Source organism: Myodes glareolus, chromosome 1 (genome assembly GCF_982192425.1).
Source record: "Myodes glareolus chromosome 1, mMyoGla1.1, whole genome shotgun sequence".
Classification (NCBI taxonomy): domain Eukaryota; kingdom Metazoa; phylum Chordata; class Mammalia; order Rodentia; family Cricetidae; genus Myodes; species Myodes glareolus.
Genome location: NC_142026.1, coordinates 59,294,425 through 59,311,318, shown reverse-complemented (window position 1 = coordinate 59,311,318; position 16,894 = coordinate 59,294,425). Strand labels below are relative to the sequence as shown.

Sequence of the window (16,894 nt, the reverse complement as noted above, 5' to 3'; positions counted from 1 at the left end):
AAGCCTAAAGGTCCTGGTCAAGCATTATGCAGACATCAAGAAACCACAGATGCCAGTCTAGACTACTATACCCAGCAAAACTTTCAATTACCATGGAATGACAAAACAAGATATTCCATGACAAATCCAGATTTCACCAATACCTAGCCATAAACCCAACCATACACAAAATACTAGAAGGAAAATTTCAACCCAAGGAAGTTAGTTACATTCATAGAAAACACATAGATCTCACAAAAGCAAATCCCCAGAAAGGGAAAACACACAAAATAACATCACTAAAAACAAAAACTAGAATAACAGGAGCTAGCTAGCAATCAATGGTCATTAATATCCCTTCATATAAATGGACTCAACTGACCAATAAAAAGACACAGGCTAACAGATTGGAAATGAAAACAGAATCTATTCTTCTGTTACATACAAGATATACACCTCAACCTCAAAGACAGACATTGCCTCAGATTAAAGAGTTAAAAAAAATTCTAATCAAATAGAGCTAAGAAGCAAGCTGGTGTAGCATTCCTAATATCTACCAAAATAGATTTCAAACCAAAAATCAATCAAAATTGAGAAGGAAGAACATTTTATATTTGTCAGGAGAAAAATACATTAAGAGGAAATCTTGAAATTGAACACCTATGCCCAAATACAAGGGCACTCTCATATGTAAAATAAATGCTTCTAAAGCTTGAATCACACGTTAAATCCCACACACTAATAGTGGGAGACTTCAACACCACACTCTCACCACTGCACAGGTCTGATAGACAAAAAAATTAACAGAGAAATAAGGAACTAACAGATGTTATGACTCAAATGGACTTAACAGGCATCTATAGAATATTCCATCCAAACAGAAAAGAGTATACCTTATACTCAGCACCTTGTGGAACCTTCTCTAAAACTGACCACATACTAAGAAACAAAGCAAACCTCAACAAATACCAAAAAAAAAAAAAAAGAATAGCCCATATATCTTATTGGTTCACCAAAGCTTAAAATTAGAATTCAGCTCTTTCCAAGCCGTCACTCCGTCAGGCAAACCATGTTCAGCTCAAGCACAAAGATCGTCAGGCCCAATGGTAAGAAGTCGAACGAGTTCGAGTCCGGCATCGCTCAGGCGCAGCTCGAGCTGGAGATGAACTCGGATCTCAAGGCACAGCTGCGGGAGCTCAACATCACCTCAGTCAAGGAAATTAAAGTTGGTGGTGGCTAGAAAGCCATCATAATTTTTGTACCAGTTCCTCAGCTGAAATCCTTCCAAAAAATCCAAGTCCGGCTGGTTCGTGAATTGGAGAAAAAGTTTAGCGGGAAACATGTAGTCTTCATTGCTCAGAGGAGGATTCTGCCCAAGCCAACTGAGAAAAGACGTACGAAAAATAAGCAGAAGAGCCCCAGAAGCCGCACGCCCACTGCAGTGCACGATGCCATCCTTGAGGACTTGGTCTTCCCGAGTGAGATTGTGGACAAGAGGATCCATGTGAAACTGGACAGCAGCCGGCTCATAAAGGTTCGCTTAGACAAAGCACAGCAGAACAACGTGGAGCACAAGGTGGAAACGTTTTCTGGTGTGTAAAAGAAGCTCACGGGCAAGGATGTTAATTTTGAATTCCCAGAGTTTCAGTTGTAAAGAAAATGACTGAATAAAGTGTCATTCGTTTTAAAAAAAATAGAATTCAACAGCAACACTGATTTCAGAAAGCCCACAAACACATGAAAATTAAACAATGCTCGCATTAAACATCAAAGAGTCAAAAAAGAAATAAAGGAAGAAATTAAATATTTCCTAAAATCCAATAAAAATGACTACACAGCATACCCAAATGTATGGGACACAATGACAGCAGTGTTAAGAGGAAAGTTCATAGTACTAAATGCTTACATAAAGAAATTGGAAAAATCCCACACTAGTGAGTTAACAGAACATTTGAAAATTCTAGAACAAAAAGAAGCAAACTCACTCAGAAGGAATAGATGGCAGGAAATAATCAAATTGAGAGATGAAATCAACAAAATATAAACAAGGAAAAATAATACAAAGAATCAGTGAGACAAAGAGTTGGTTCTTTGTCGACAAAATAGAAAACCTTTATCAAAACTCACCAAAAGGCAGAGAGGGAATATCCAAATAACAAAATTGGGTATGAAAAGGGGGGTATAACAGCAGACACGAAGGAAACCCAGAGAATTATCAGGTCATATTTCAAAAACCTGTACTCAACAAAATTGGAAAACTTAAAGGAAATGGATAACTTTCTGGATAAATATCAATTACTAAAATTGAATAAAGACCAGAGAAGCTAATTAAATAGACCTATAACTGCTAAAGAAATAGAAGCAGTCATCAAAAGTCTCCCAAACAAAAAAACTCTAGGACCAAATGGTTTCAGCACAAAATGCTACAAGATTTGCAAAGAAGAACTAATACTAATACTTCTCAAGTTTTTCCACACAATAAAAACAGAAAGAACACTGCCAAACTCTTTTGATGAGGCTAAAATTACCCTGATACCCAAACCACACAAAGACATTAGTAAGAAGAAGAATTACAGACCAATCTCACTCATGAACTTTGATGCAAAAATACTAAATAAAATACTGGCAAACCGAAAACAAGAACACATCAGAAAAATGATCCACCATTTATCAAATCAGATTCACCCATAGATTTAGGGATGGTTCAGCATACAAAAATCTGACAATGTAATACACTGTACAAACAACATGAAAAAAAACCCAACATGATCATATTATCAGATGCTGAAAAAGCCTTTGACAAAATACAAGAGAGAGCAGGGATAGAAGGAACCTACCTAAACATAATAAAGGTAATATACAGCAAACCAAAAGCCAACATCAAACTAAATGGAGAGAAACTCAAAGTGATCCCACTGAAATTAAGAACAAGACAAGGTTGTCCACTCTCTCCATATCTATTTAATATAGTACCTGACTTTCTAGCTAGTGCAGTAGGACAACAAAAGGAGATCGGGGGATACAAATAGAAAAAAAAGAAGTCAAACTCTCACTATTTGTTGATGATATGATTGTTTACATAAGGGACCCCAAAAATTCTACCAAGGAATATCTACAACTCATTAACACCTTCAGTAATGTAACAGGATACAAGATTAACAAAAAAAAATAGGTAGTTCTCCTTTACGCAGATAAAAAAAAATGAGCTAAGAAAAAAATCAGAAAAACATCACCCATCACAAGCTACAGACAGCTTGGTATTGGCATGAGAACAGACAGGAGGACCAATGGAACCGAATTGAAGAAATGGATATTAATCCCTCAAACACCTGATTTTTGACAAAGACGCAAAAAGTATCAAATGGAAAAAAGAAAGAATATTTAACAAGTGGTGCTGGCATAACTGGATATCAACATGTAGAAGAATAAAAATAGACCCAAACCTACCACCATACACAAAACTCAAGTCCAAATGGATCAAAGACGTCAACATAAAGCCAGTCACACTGAACCTTATAGAAGAGAAAGTGGGAAGTACACTTGAACGCATTGGCACAGGAGACCACTTCCTAAATATAACCCTAGCAGCAGAGACACTGAGAGAAACAATTAATAAATGGGACCTCCTGAAAATGAAAAGCTTCTGTAAAGCAAAGGACACAGTCAACAAGACAAAATGATAGCCTACAGAATAAGAAAAGATCTTCACTAACTCCACATCAGGTAGAGGTCTGATCTCCAAAATATACAAAAAACTTAAGAAATTTGTCAACAAATATTCCAATAAAAAAAAAATGAAGTACAGACCTAAACAAAGAACTATCAACAGAGGAATCTAAAATGGCTGAAAGACACTTAAGGAAATGTTCAACATCATTAGTCATCAGAGAAATGCAAATCAAAACAACTCTGAGATTCCATCTTACACCTGTAAGAATGGCCAAGATCAAAAACACTGATGACAATGTATGCTGGAGAGGTTGTGGGGAAAAGGGAACACTCCTGCATTGCTGGTGGGAATGCAAGCTGGTACAACCCCTTTGGATGTCAGTGTGGTGATTTCTCAGAAAATTAGGGAACAATATTCCTCAAGACCCAGTAATACCACTTTTGGGTATACAACCAAAGGATGCTCAATCGTGCCACAAGAACATGTGCTCAACTATGTCCATAGCAGCTTTGTTTGTCATAGCCAGAACCTGGAAACAATCTAAATGCCCCTCGACTGAAGAATGAATAAGGAAAATGTGCTGCATTTACACAATGGAGTACTACACAGCAGAAAAAATATCAACATCTTGAATTTTTCAGGAAAATGGATGGAGCTAGAAAACATTATTTTGAGTGAGGTAATCCAGACACAGAAAGACAGTACTCACTAATAAGTGGTTTTTAAACATAAAGCAAAGAAAACCATCCTACAATTCACAATCCCAGAGAACTTAGACAACAATGAGGACCCTAAGAGATACATGCATAGATCTTATCTACATGGTAAATAGAAAAAGACAAGATCTCCTGAGTAAATTGGAAGCATGGGGTCCTGGAGGGGAAAGTTGAGGGAGAAGGAGAGGCAGGGAGGGGAGCGGAGAAAAATGTACAGCTCAACAAAATTCAATTTTAAAAAACAGTGCTCTATTGAACCACTCCTGGGTCAAGGAAGAAATAAAAAAATTAAAGACTTCCTAGAATCCAATGAAAATGAAAGCACAACATACCCAACCCTATGAGGCACTGTAGAAGCAGTGCTAAGACAGAAGTTCACTGATTCTTTGTATTGTTTTATTTGTTTCTATTTTGTTTATTTCAGCCCTCAGTTTGATTATTTTCTGTCTTCTACTCCTCCTGGGTGAGTCTGATTCTTTTTGTTCTAGAGCTTTCAGGTGTGCTGTTAGGTCATTCGTGTGCCTACATAAACAAAGTGGAGAAAGCTCACAGTACGAAGAATCAATGACACAAAGAGCTGGTTCTTTGAGAAAATCAACAAGATAGGCAAACCCTTATCCAAACTAATCAAAAGGCAGAGAGAGAACATCCAAATTAACAAAATCAGAAATGAAAAGGGGAACATAACAACAGACACTGAGAAATACAGAGAATTATTAGGTCATATTACAAAAACCTGTACTCCACAAAGTTGGAAAATATCAAAGAAATGGACCATCTCTGGATAGGTACCACATACTAAAATTACATCAAATAGAAGCTGTCATCAAAAGCCTCCCAACAAGAAAAAAGAAAAGGAAAAAGAAAAAGAAGAAAAGCCCAGGGAAGAGTGGTTTCAGTGCAGAATTCTACCAAAACTTCAATAGAGAGCTAATACCAATACTTCTCAAAGTGGTCCATATAATAGAAACGTAAGGAACAATGCCAAACTCTTTTCATGAGGCTACAGTTACCCTGATACCAAAACCACACAAAGACTCAACTAAGAAAGAGAATTACAGACCAAACTCACTCATGAACATATATGCAAAAAAGTCAACAAAATATTGGAAAACGAATTCAAGAACGCATCAAAAAAAATAATCCACTGTGATCAAGTCAGCTTCATCCCAGAGATGCAGGGATGGTTCAACATATGAAAATCTATCAGTGTAATCCACCATATAAATAAACTGAAAGAAAAAAATATGATCATCTCATTAGATGTTGTAAAAGCACTTGACAAAATCCAACTCCCCATCATGATAAAGGTTTTGGAGAGATCAGGGATATAAGGAACATATCTAAACATAATAAAAGAAACATACAGCAAGCAAACAGTCAACATCAAATTAAAGGGAGAGAAACTTAAACAATTCCACTAAAATCAGGAAGAAGACAAGGCTGTCCACTCTCTCCATGTTTATTCAACACAGTTTTTGAAGTTCTTGCTAGAGCAATAAGACAGCAAAAGAAGATGAAAGGGACTTGAATTGGAAAGGAAGAAGTAAAACTTTCATTATTTTCAGTAGATATGATAGTATACAAAAGTGACCCCAAAAACTCTACTAGCGAACTTCTACAGCTGAAAAATACTTTCAGTAATGTGGAAGGATGTAAGATCAACTCAAAAAAATCAGTAGCCCTCCTAAATCAGAGAAATGTCACACTTCACAATAGCCACAAATAAAATAAAATATCTGTGGTAACACTAGCCAAAGAAATAAAAGACATCTTTGACAAAAACTTTAAGTCTTTGAAGAAAGAAATTGAAGAAGAAACCAGAAAATGGAAAGATCTCCCATGCTCTTGGGTAGGTAGGATCAACATAGTAAAAATGGTACTCCTACCAAAAGTAATCTATAGATTCAATGCAATCCCCATCAAAATCTCAACACAATTCTTCACAGACCTTGAGATAACAATAATCAACTTCATATGGAAAAACAAAAACCCAAGATAGCTGAAATAAAGGAACTTCCAGAGGCATCACCATCCATCCCTGAAATTAAACTCTATTACAGAGCTACAGTAATAAAAACATCTTGGTATTGGCATAAAAACAGAGAGGTTGAACAATGAAATCAAATCGAAGACCCGGATATTAATGAACACACCTATGAACTCGTGATTTTTTACAAAGAAGCAAAAAGTATACAATTGAAAAAGTAAACATCTTCAACAAGTGTTGCTGGCGTTACTGGATGTCAACATAAAGAAGAATGAAAATAGATCCATATCTATCCCCATGCACAAAACTCAAGTCCAAATGGATTAAAGACCTCAATATTAATCTGACCACACTGAACCTGATAGAAGTGAAAGTGGGAAGTAATCTTCAATGCATGGGCACAGGAGACCATTTCCTAAATATAATACCAGTAGCACAGACACTGAGAGTAACAATTAATGGGATCCAGAAACTGAGAAACTTCTGTAAAGCAAAGGACGCAGTCAATAAGACAAAAAGACAGTCTGCTGAATGGGAAAAGTTCTTCACCAACCCCACATCAGACAGAGGACTAGTCTTGAAAATATATAAATAACTCAAGAAATTAGATATCAAAATTCTAAATAGCCCAATTAAAAAATGGGGTACAGAACTAAATAGAGAATTCTCAACAGAACAATCTCAAATGGCTGAAAGATACTTAAGGAAATGTTCAACATCTTTAGCCATCAGGTAAATGCAAATCAAAACAACTCTGAGAAAAAATAAAAATAAAATAAAATAATCAGATAAAAAGTGTTAAAAGAGGACACAGAGCTGAAAGGCTAGGAGAGCTGTGGTGGATCTGGGAGGAGCTTGGGAGAAGATAAACATGCACGAAATTATAAAAGAACCAGCACAAAGATGAAGACCTCAAAGATTATGAGAAAAAGAAAGACTGACAACAAGCAGTATACAGTGACATCACAGAGAAGCCATGAGAGCTAAAGGAAAAGACAGAGACGTGGGCAGAGGCTGATGTTGGGAGACAATAACTGACACACACAGGGCTGGAGTCAGACAGGAGAGAGACAGATGAGCTGGCTGCAGACACCAAGAGATGCTGCAGACAGGAAACCAGAGACCTCCTCTTCTCTCCTGGTTCTGGTCTTGCCCCACCTTCCCCTTTACCCATGCCTCCTCCCTGTCTCAGACTCTGAGTTTATCTTCTCTGCGTCCAACACTCTGCATTTCTGGTTCCCCTGACTCTGCTGGTGCTCATGGGTGGTGCCTCTATGGCTTTCCATCCTGTGCCTCAAGCTTGGTGCCCAGAGCTGAGTGGAGTTTATGTTCAGGACCCAACAGGTGGTCTCCCCATGCCCCAAGTTCAGCATCTGAACAGCAGGGAACCGTCCAGGGCCCCATGGCTGAACTGTCAGGATCCCAGTGGCTAAGCTCAGAGAGCTCAGAGGTGCAGACAACTGGGGCATCCCGGGGATGAGTCCTCTTCCTCCTTCATTTCTCCAGAGCTGGAGCTGATGTCACTGACAGATGATGCTCAGAAGAGAGACTTGCCAATCACTCCTTCACAGATGTCCTATATGAGCTGTGCAAACACTTACTTCTCATGAAGCCTATCTGAGCACGACAGAACTTTACAATGATGGTGTCTTCAACCCGGTGGACCTTTGGCTTCTTCAGGTCTGGGATTCAGTTCTGTGTTCATGGTTCTCTCTCTCTCTCTCTCTCTCTCTCTCTCTCTCTCTCTCTCTCTCTTTCTCTTTTGGGTTTAGTAAATGATTCTATGTTTAATAAACAAACATTGGTAGATCCCTGGACTGGGTAATTGTGCCATAGCTCTGAACCTCAGCAGAAGAGGCCTGTCGTGACTGTCTTTGGTAGACTCACAGTCCCTTCCAAAGGGTCCTTGGCCAAAAGAACAGAACAGCGTTGGGATGTGGGCGGAGATGTCATTACCAAGCCTTACTTAGTGTGTCCTCTTGATTCGGAGTCAGAGAAAAGAAAGGACTTGAGAAAGGGCCTTCCAATCTTGGTGTTCTGGGCTACCCACTATATGGTGTACTTTCCTTTTTCATGCCTTTTTCTCTGGCTAATGTGTTTGTCCTCTAACAAGCAGCTTGCACTATCATGCAAAGAACATGCTGCCAGAAGAAGTGACTCAGCTGAGTTCCATCCTGGAGCAATCTCCTCCTGACAGTTCCATGCTCATAAACTCCACTAGTCCCAGAAATAAAACAGCTGCAGTCTACTGAGCACATCTGTTGTTGGTAAGCTTCATGCCTTCACTAGGACATGCTCCACTGAAATAGCCTGGGAGAAGATGTCAGAGGTCCCAGAAGGATAAAACAATAGCGTCACCTGTTCAGGGTCACATCACAACATCTGGATAAGATTAAGATCTAACCCTAGCCTCAATCATACTCTTCACATCCATCCATCCATCCATCCATCCATCCATCCATCCATCCATCCAATAACATCCAGTCAGCCACATGGGACACTGGGTCCAGCAAAAAGAAGGGTCTCCTGAGTTCAGAACTATCTCATCCTAGATGTCCCAGGACACTGCCAAGCAAAACAGTCTCTTGTGTAAAGTCAAACTGGGTTTCCACCGTTTCACATGGAAACCAGCAAGGCCAAGAGCATCTCCCTCTGTTTCCCAACTCCCTGTTCCCTTCAAATGCTGTGTCCTCTTGTGGAGGATCACGGGAGCCAATCTGGACACTCAGAACCTTTGCTGCTGTCACCTGCATTGAGAAACAAATTCCCCCATCTTCTTTCTCTTTCTTATTCAATACAGCAGAGGGAAGAGCAGGAGCCCATGACCAACAGCATCCCAGGCACTGACCAGAAGGCAGCATTTGCTGGACCAATACCAGCCAGGTTCTACTCACCCAACCACTCTGCACCCCAAACCCACAAACAGCTTTCTGTGTCTGCCTCTGCCCTTTGCCCCTTCCTGCAGGTCTCAGAATTCAGAAGTCTAGAATGCTTTCAACATGTGTCACCACAGGGCTTCTGGACTGACATGCCTCTGAGTCAGCATGCAACTCTGATGACTTGACCATCAGTGCCTCCTAAACCCACATGAGTCCCTGCAGGATAAGCAAGAGCAATCCCAACTCAGCATCACTGACTGCACATTCCACCTGATGCTTACGCTGGAAGATCCATGAGCAAATTTGATCCCATAATAGTCACCTTCTCACCCTTATAAATGCAAACTTCCGGGCTCATGCTCAATCCTGTCTACACCAAAAGTGACTATTTCATGTTCTTTTGGAATGACATCAGTAATAACTTCTCATCACAGTGTATGCTCACTCTTCCTAACACACACACACACATACACACACATATACACACACACATACACACACACACACACACACACACACACACACACGAAGTCAATTCCCCATCTTCTTCCTATTCTTTCTCTTGATCTTAAAGCTTCAAAACCCAAGGTGTTTATGGGCAGGGAAGAAACAGTTATAATGTAATGTTACTGTATTTGACAATAAGATTTGAAACCAGTATTTGTTTATAATGGCCATTGTGTAGCTGGGTTTGACCTGAACCCATAAGTTTACTCCTTGTTGGCTTTTAAAATACTATAAGATTCTTTACAAGCTGCTGGGATAAAAAGTCATCAGTAGTATGACCTAGCAATGAACTATGCAGCTACAATAATGGCTGGCCCAGCAAGATATGCCCATTGGTGCAATAATGACATGAATGTAATGGGGGTAGCCAACTGCCTTCTAATCGAACATGACACATTCTGCAAGAGGAAAGTATATCTGATGCTATAAACCTGGCCCAGAATCTTTGGTTGGGAAGACCATTGGTCCTTCTACTATTTTGCTAAAGGTGAATTGTGTAAAATCATTTTCCAAAATTTAATCCTAATACCCAGAGATAAATGCATCTCTTACCCCTCATCAGAGACTTGTCTTTATATCTATATTAACTGTCTAAATGGCAGTTAATACAGAGCTTCACAGATGGTCAGAATATAGAGAATGAGTGTTCAGCCCTAACTAGGATATCTGTATCATGCCCACATTCTTTTCCCAAGGCAAAAAAAAAAAGAAAACATCCCAGAAGAAGCAGCAGAAATACTTAAGAGTGAGAATTTGGAGAGGATATCTGCAAAACAGTGAGTTCTGGTCATAACAAGAACATGGCACTCAGGATATCACACATGCACAAGACCTATACAAGATCAAGGTAGCCAACACTGCAACATTTGCAAGGGAGTAACTCATAAAACCTACCCCTAACTGAAGAGTCTGGTGCAGATGCTAGCTGCTAAAGGAGGCTCAATTGTATGTTAATAGTGTGGTTCATGGTAAGACATTCATGCTGCAGGAGATGATCCTATACCTGTGCACATACAGACAACACTAACTGTACTCTGTGATGTCTTTTCAAGGTGGAGGGTGCTGGAGAAATGAGTTGGCAGTTGAGACCTCACTGCTCTTGCAGATGAGCTGAGTTTCATTCCAAGAACCATGTCAGGCAGCTCACTTGGCCTGTCACTCCAGCTCCAGTAGATTGAGTGCCCTTCTTTGGCCTTCTGGGCCTCCTGAACCTGCACGAATACAAATGCATGCAAGTTAAAATAAAATAAGTTTTTCAAAAATAAAAAGAAGACATGAAGTCAAGAGAAGAATGCAGTATGGGATGTACTGGAATTGGAAGTGTGGGGTGGATATGATCTAAATGCATTGTATTCATATATGGAATTATCAAGAATAAATAAATGGTAGATTATAGATAGATAGATAGATAGATAGATAGATAGATAGATAGATAGATAGATAGATAGGTGGATGGATGGACGGACGGACGGACAGACGGACAGATAGGCAGGCAGATGGATTAAAAGAAAAAGAAAAAATAGCCACAATGTATATCTGGGGGCCATGACACATACCTGTGATCCCAGTACTGAGCATGTTAAAGCTGGGGGATTGTTGAGTTCCAGATCAGCCTGAACTGCATGGCAGAATGAATTCTCTCTCTCTCTCTCTCTCTCTCTCTCTCTCTCTCTCTCTCTCTCTCTCTCTGTCTCTCTCTCTCTCCATCTCTCTCAAAAATAAAAACGAAAGCAATCAAGTGTTGACCGAATGCCATTCTGTTGACAGAGGTTTTTGTCCCACCCGGTCCTGCAGTCATTCCGTCCCAAAGAAAGACACAGAGTTCTACATTAATTATAAACTGATTGGCCTATTAGCTCAGGCTTCTTATTAACTCTTGTAACTTATATTAGTCCATAATTTTTGTCTGTGTTAACCACTTGGCTTGGTACCTTTTTTGGCAAGGCAGTCACATCTTGCTTCCTCTGTGGCTAGGTCATGACTGTAGAATGAGCTTTCCTCTTCCCAGAATTCCCCTGTTCTCATTGCCTTGCCTCCACTTCCTGCCTGGTTGCCCTGCCTATACTTCCTGCCTAGCTATTGGCCAATCAGCATTTTATTAAAAAATAATACAAGTGACAGGATAAATGACCATTGTCCCACAGCAATCAAGCTACTATTCAGTTATTCCACAAATAGTACAAAGGAAATGGCCTGAGGTCTTCCAGTTAACAGCTATGTACTCTGGGACCAGTGGCCTGGGCATTTTACCTCGACTTTCTGTTTACATTTTCTGTTTGATGTCTGGAGAAATTGATGGTTACTATGATAGTGTACATTTGTGTTTTGATAGGTTGCTTGGTTTGTTTTCTGTGTTTGTTTATGTCACAGTGCTCAGGATAGTGATGAGGGTCCTAGCATGCTGGGGAAGCACTGTAACCCTGAGCCACACTCCCAGCCTCTCTCTGGAAGACACTAGGCAGGGAATCTACCACTGAGCCACACCCCCAGAATCATAGGGGGATTCTAAGCAAAAGCTCCAGCCTTGAGCCACATCCCAGTGTCTGAGCGTGTATTGCGGAGATGCTTAAATGAGTCCTCAATTGGTTGAGTGTGAATTCTAATGCTCAATTTGACATAGTTGGATACCAGTCCCTCTAAATGACAGTGCTATATCTTCAAGGTAATAATTGCCCGCTCTGTGCTTCTCTTTCCTGCTCTGAAAAACTGGGTGTTCTGAGAATAATGCAAGGTGAAGTGGTGATACCTGATGAGTGCCTAAAATCGGAAGTTTGTCATCTTCACCTTCACCTTCAGCAGAATCTGAACAGGACACACGCTGAGCTCCAAAGACCACCTGGTGATGGACAGCAGGATCAAATGACAGCTGCTGCTCATGGGGTGTATCCTGCCATCTTCCCCGGAGGTCTGTAACACTGTAGACTGTAATGCTTAGGTGCAACATTCCACAGTAAGCCATTTGCCTTATAGTTTAAATGAGCAAGGCTTCCAGGAGTGCTGTGCTGTGCCCATAAACGTGACTCTTAAGGAAGACAAAGGGCAGAGGAGCAGGGCTGGGGTCACTGTCAATGCTCTCCAGCTCTGCTGGGAAGATGCTTCCTCCAGGACCCACTTCACACCAAATTCCTCTCACAATACCCCCGCAATGTAGGAACCTGTCAGGAGAAGATACTGCAATTTGGATAGGTCAAGTCACTTCCTACTCCGTGAGCAGTAACATCAGGTTCCAAAGCCAAGTCCAAGTCTCTCCCTTCCCACATATGATAGCATATATCTGTATTCCCAGAACTCAGAAAGTAGGAACAGGAGGACCATGGGTGTGAAGTCAGACTGGGTTACATGGCTAAGTCCCAAATCTCTCTCTCTCTCTCTCTCTCTCTCTCTCTCTCTCTCTCTCTCTCTCTCTCTCTGTGTGTGTGTGTGTGTGTGTGAGTGTATGTGAGTGTGTGTGTGTGTGTGTGTGTGTGTGTGTGTGTGTGTGTGTTCTCCACACCATGCTAGGTGCCAGGTAAAGGAAAATAGTTAATTATCTCAACCACTTACATTCCATTTCCTACAATTCTGCTTCTGGGAATGATGCAGCAACAGAGACTGGATTTTTTAACAATATTTTTATCAATATTTGAGAAGTACATAAATGCATTTTGAGCACAGATACATCCTCCCGACTCTTCCCATTACCACCTTTTTTTTTTCCCTCCCATCCTTTCCCATTCAACATTCTGTTTTCCTATTCTTTTTTACTGAATTGAGTCCAGTTTGTGTTGGTCAGCTAACCTTGGGAGTGGGGCCTGCCCTGGCGTGTGAGAAACCTCCAGAGGTCCCATCATTAAAGGAAGCTGACTCTTACTCTTCCAACAGCTATCAAATGCCAACAGCTCCTCAGTGACTGATGGGAGTTCCATTCCCACCCTCTTATCTTTGTGCTTGTTTGTATAGCTTAAGCTTGGTCAGGGTTTGTGTGTGTTGTCACAATCATGGTGAGTTCATACGTGCAACTGCCTTGTTGAGTGTGGACAACACTGCTTCCTGGTGCTACCAACCACCTCTGTATTTACCACCTTTCTGTCCCCTCTTCTTTGGCAATCCCTGAGCCCTTCGGTGAGGGATGTGATATGTACATCCCATTTAGGGCAGAGCCCTGATCACAAATAATAGATTTTTATTCCCTTGTGAAACAGCTAGAGAAGTATAGGAAATATCAGAAGCTCAATGGGATGCAACAGAGAATCCTGGCTAAGGACACAGCTGAGGATTTGGGAAGGCCAGGGTCCATAAAGAGAGGTGTCCTGACTTCAGAGCTCGGATCCCTGCAGAAGTCTTAGCCTCACTCCCAGTCTGCTCAGAACATGTGTATCAGGAACTCCTGAGGGACTTGAGCTGGAAACACAATCATGTCTTCCCCATCCATGTTCTAGGTGCCATGGGATGCTGGTAAAATTATGCCTGAGTAACAAGCTGTGATGGTCAGTTTTAACTGTCGACTTGACGTGGACTTAAAAATAAATAAATAAACCCTTTCTCCCTTAAGTGCCTTTTGTCAGTGTACCTTACCACAGCAACAGAAATGAACTAGGGCACAAGATAACCTGACCTAGGCCTAGAATCATACAGCGCTGCCTCCTGCTCCTCCTCCTCCACATCATCATCCTTTTCTTCCTCACCCTCCTCATCTTCTTCCTCTCTTTCTCTTCTCACAACCTAGCCCAGGATGGCTTCAAAGTTGAAATTCTCAGGCTTCTATTTCCTAACTACTGAGACTGAAAGTATGTGCCACTATGCCCAGCTCACAAAATGTGTCTGCAACACTCAAAGAGAAATGTATCTTGGCCAGTTGTGGCGGCACACACCTTTAATCCCAGCACTTGGGAAGCAGAGATAGGCAGATCTCTGTGAGTTTGAAGCCAGCCTGGTCTACAAAGAGAGTTCCAGGACAGAAGAGCAATGATCCACAGGAAGCAATAAGCTAGTTCAGTTCAAGACAACCCAGTAGTCAATGTTGGTTCAAACTCCTGGAGTTTGACTCCAGGCGGTTCATTTTCAGCCTTTATAGGCACAGCCCAACTTGGTGAAAATTTTTCTGATGCTAACTTAGTCCCGTGTGCACAATAAAACTTAAGATGTGACTACACTGTTACTCTTTGTAAAGTGCATGTGACATCCTCCATACAGACGAGATCAGTAGACTGACAGAGAAACGAGCTCACGATAAGGGTCTTGGGAAGCATCCAGTGTGGCATCAACCACACCAATGCACAAAGGTCACCAGGTTATTAGCCACATCTTCTCCCAGCTTTCTGGGCAGAAAACAGGTTATACATCCCTCCCTTTAAAGGGACAACCCTGTTGTGTTCAACATTCTTTGTTCCCCTATGCTTATCTGTGAACCCAGAAACTCCATGGCACCTACATAGAATCTGTATGCAAGTTTGCGTGGTTTAGATCTAGAATGTTCCTCCCAAAGGCCTATGTGTTAAGACTTTGGTCCCAAGACTAATGGGAAAGAGGAAGATCAGGGGGAGGGGACAAGAGAGGGTGATGGGGCAGAATGATCCTAACACTTAGTATATATTTATGAAAATGTCATCATGAGAGGGCTGGAGTGATGATGGTTCAGTGGTTAAGAGTGTTGGCTGCTCTTTCAGAGGACCCAGGTTTGAATCCCAGTACCCTCTTGGTGGCTCATAACTATAACTCCAGTCTTAGGAGAATCCAAAACCTTCTTCTGGCTTTCCAAGAATACCAGGCACACATACAGCACACAGATATACATGCAAGCAAAACACTCATACACATAAAATAAAAATAATTTTTAAATTTATTTAATAAAACATAGTATAGTCATTTTATGGATAGTTAATATACGTTAATTATGAGGTAAGGAAAAAGGCAGCAACAGTCAAAGGTAGGGAAACAACTGGTTCACTGAACTCTGACTTCATCTGCAGATCAATTTACTGATGAATTCACAATCTGATGGGCTTTTGCGAGGGATGGAGACTTAGGAAATGGCACCTTTTAGAAGGGAGTGGGTCCCTGAGGGTCCACCTGGAGGGCTGTATCTTGCTCCTGGCTCTCTCTCATCACCTCCACCCCATTCTTCCATTCTCCCTTCCAGTTGCTGTGATACAAGCCTCCCTGTGGAGCCGCACACTCCTCACCCTGGCTCAACTAACAAATACAATCCCAGCAGATATGGCTTGCAGTTGCCTAGCTGTGCCCTAGGGTTCTCCCCACCCCTGCCCTCTGCTCCCCCACCCCACATATCCCCCACTTCTCCTTGCCCTATTCTCCTTTCTGCAGACAGGCAATGAAGGCCAAGCAGGAAGAAATTCAAACTCCACAGCACCACCGCCTGTTTCATAACAAACCATGGATCTCAGGTTTCAAACACAACTTAGATGTTGGCTGTCTTCTAACAAGTTGGGGTGGGGTGGGGGATGTTGAGAAACATTAAACCCGTGTCTTAATTTTCTTAACAGGATCAGAAGTCCATGCATACTCCAATCAGACCGCCAGAACCTTCCCTTGAGAAGCCTGAAATTTCTTTAATTTTTTTACAAGTATATGTGTATGGTGTGGGGTAGGAATGTATGTGTGGGGGTAAATACATGGGTATGGGCATAAGTGTAGGTGTGCGTGGGTGTGCACATGTGTGTGCTTGCACATGGAGGCCAGGGACTGACATCCTGTCTCTTCCTCAATCACCCTCCAATTTTTTAAGTTTTTTTTTCATTTTTTTTATTTATATGTGTGTAAGTGTATGTGTGTGTGTGTGTGTGTGTGTGTGCATGTGTGTGTTCCACATGTGTGTAGATATGTGCAGACACCCAATGAGGGTACCATATTCCCTAGAGCTCTAGTTACAGGACCTTGGGAGCTGCCCAGCATGGATGCTGGAAACTGGACTCGTGTCCAGAAGTGCTCTTAACTACTGAGCCATCTCTCCAGCCCGGGTCACTCTCCACTTTATTTTACTAAGGCGAGGTCTCTCACTGAACCCAAAATGTACCAATTTGGTTAGTCTGGCTATCCAGCTTGCTCTGGGGATTCCATCTGCTCTGCCTCCTAAGCAGCTGGATTGTTAGTGAGCTGCACAGAGTACCCACCTTTACCTGGGTACTTGAGGATCCAAGTTCACAGTTCATGTTTG

At 41.4% G+C, this 16,894-nt stretch overlaps 1 pseudogene; it reads left to right on the top strand.

Moving 5' to 3' along the window:
* Positions 1 to 1,048: 1,048 nt before the first annotated feature.
* Positions 1,049 to 1,662, top strand: LOC125405124 (small ribosomal subunit protein eS7 pseudogene; annotated as a pseudogene).
* The last annotated feature ends 15,232 nt before the right edge of the window (positions 1,663 to 16,894 follow it).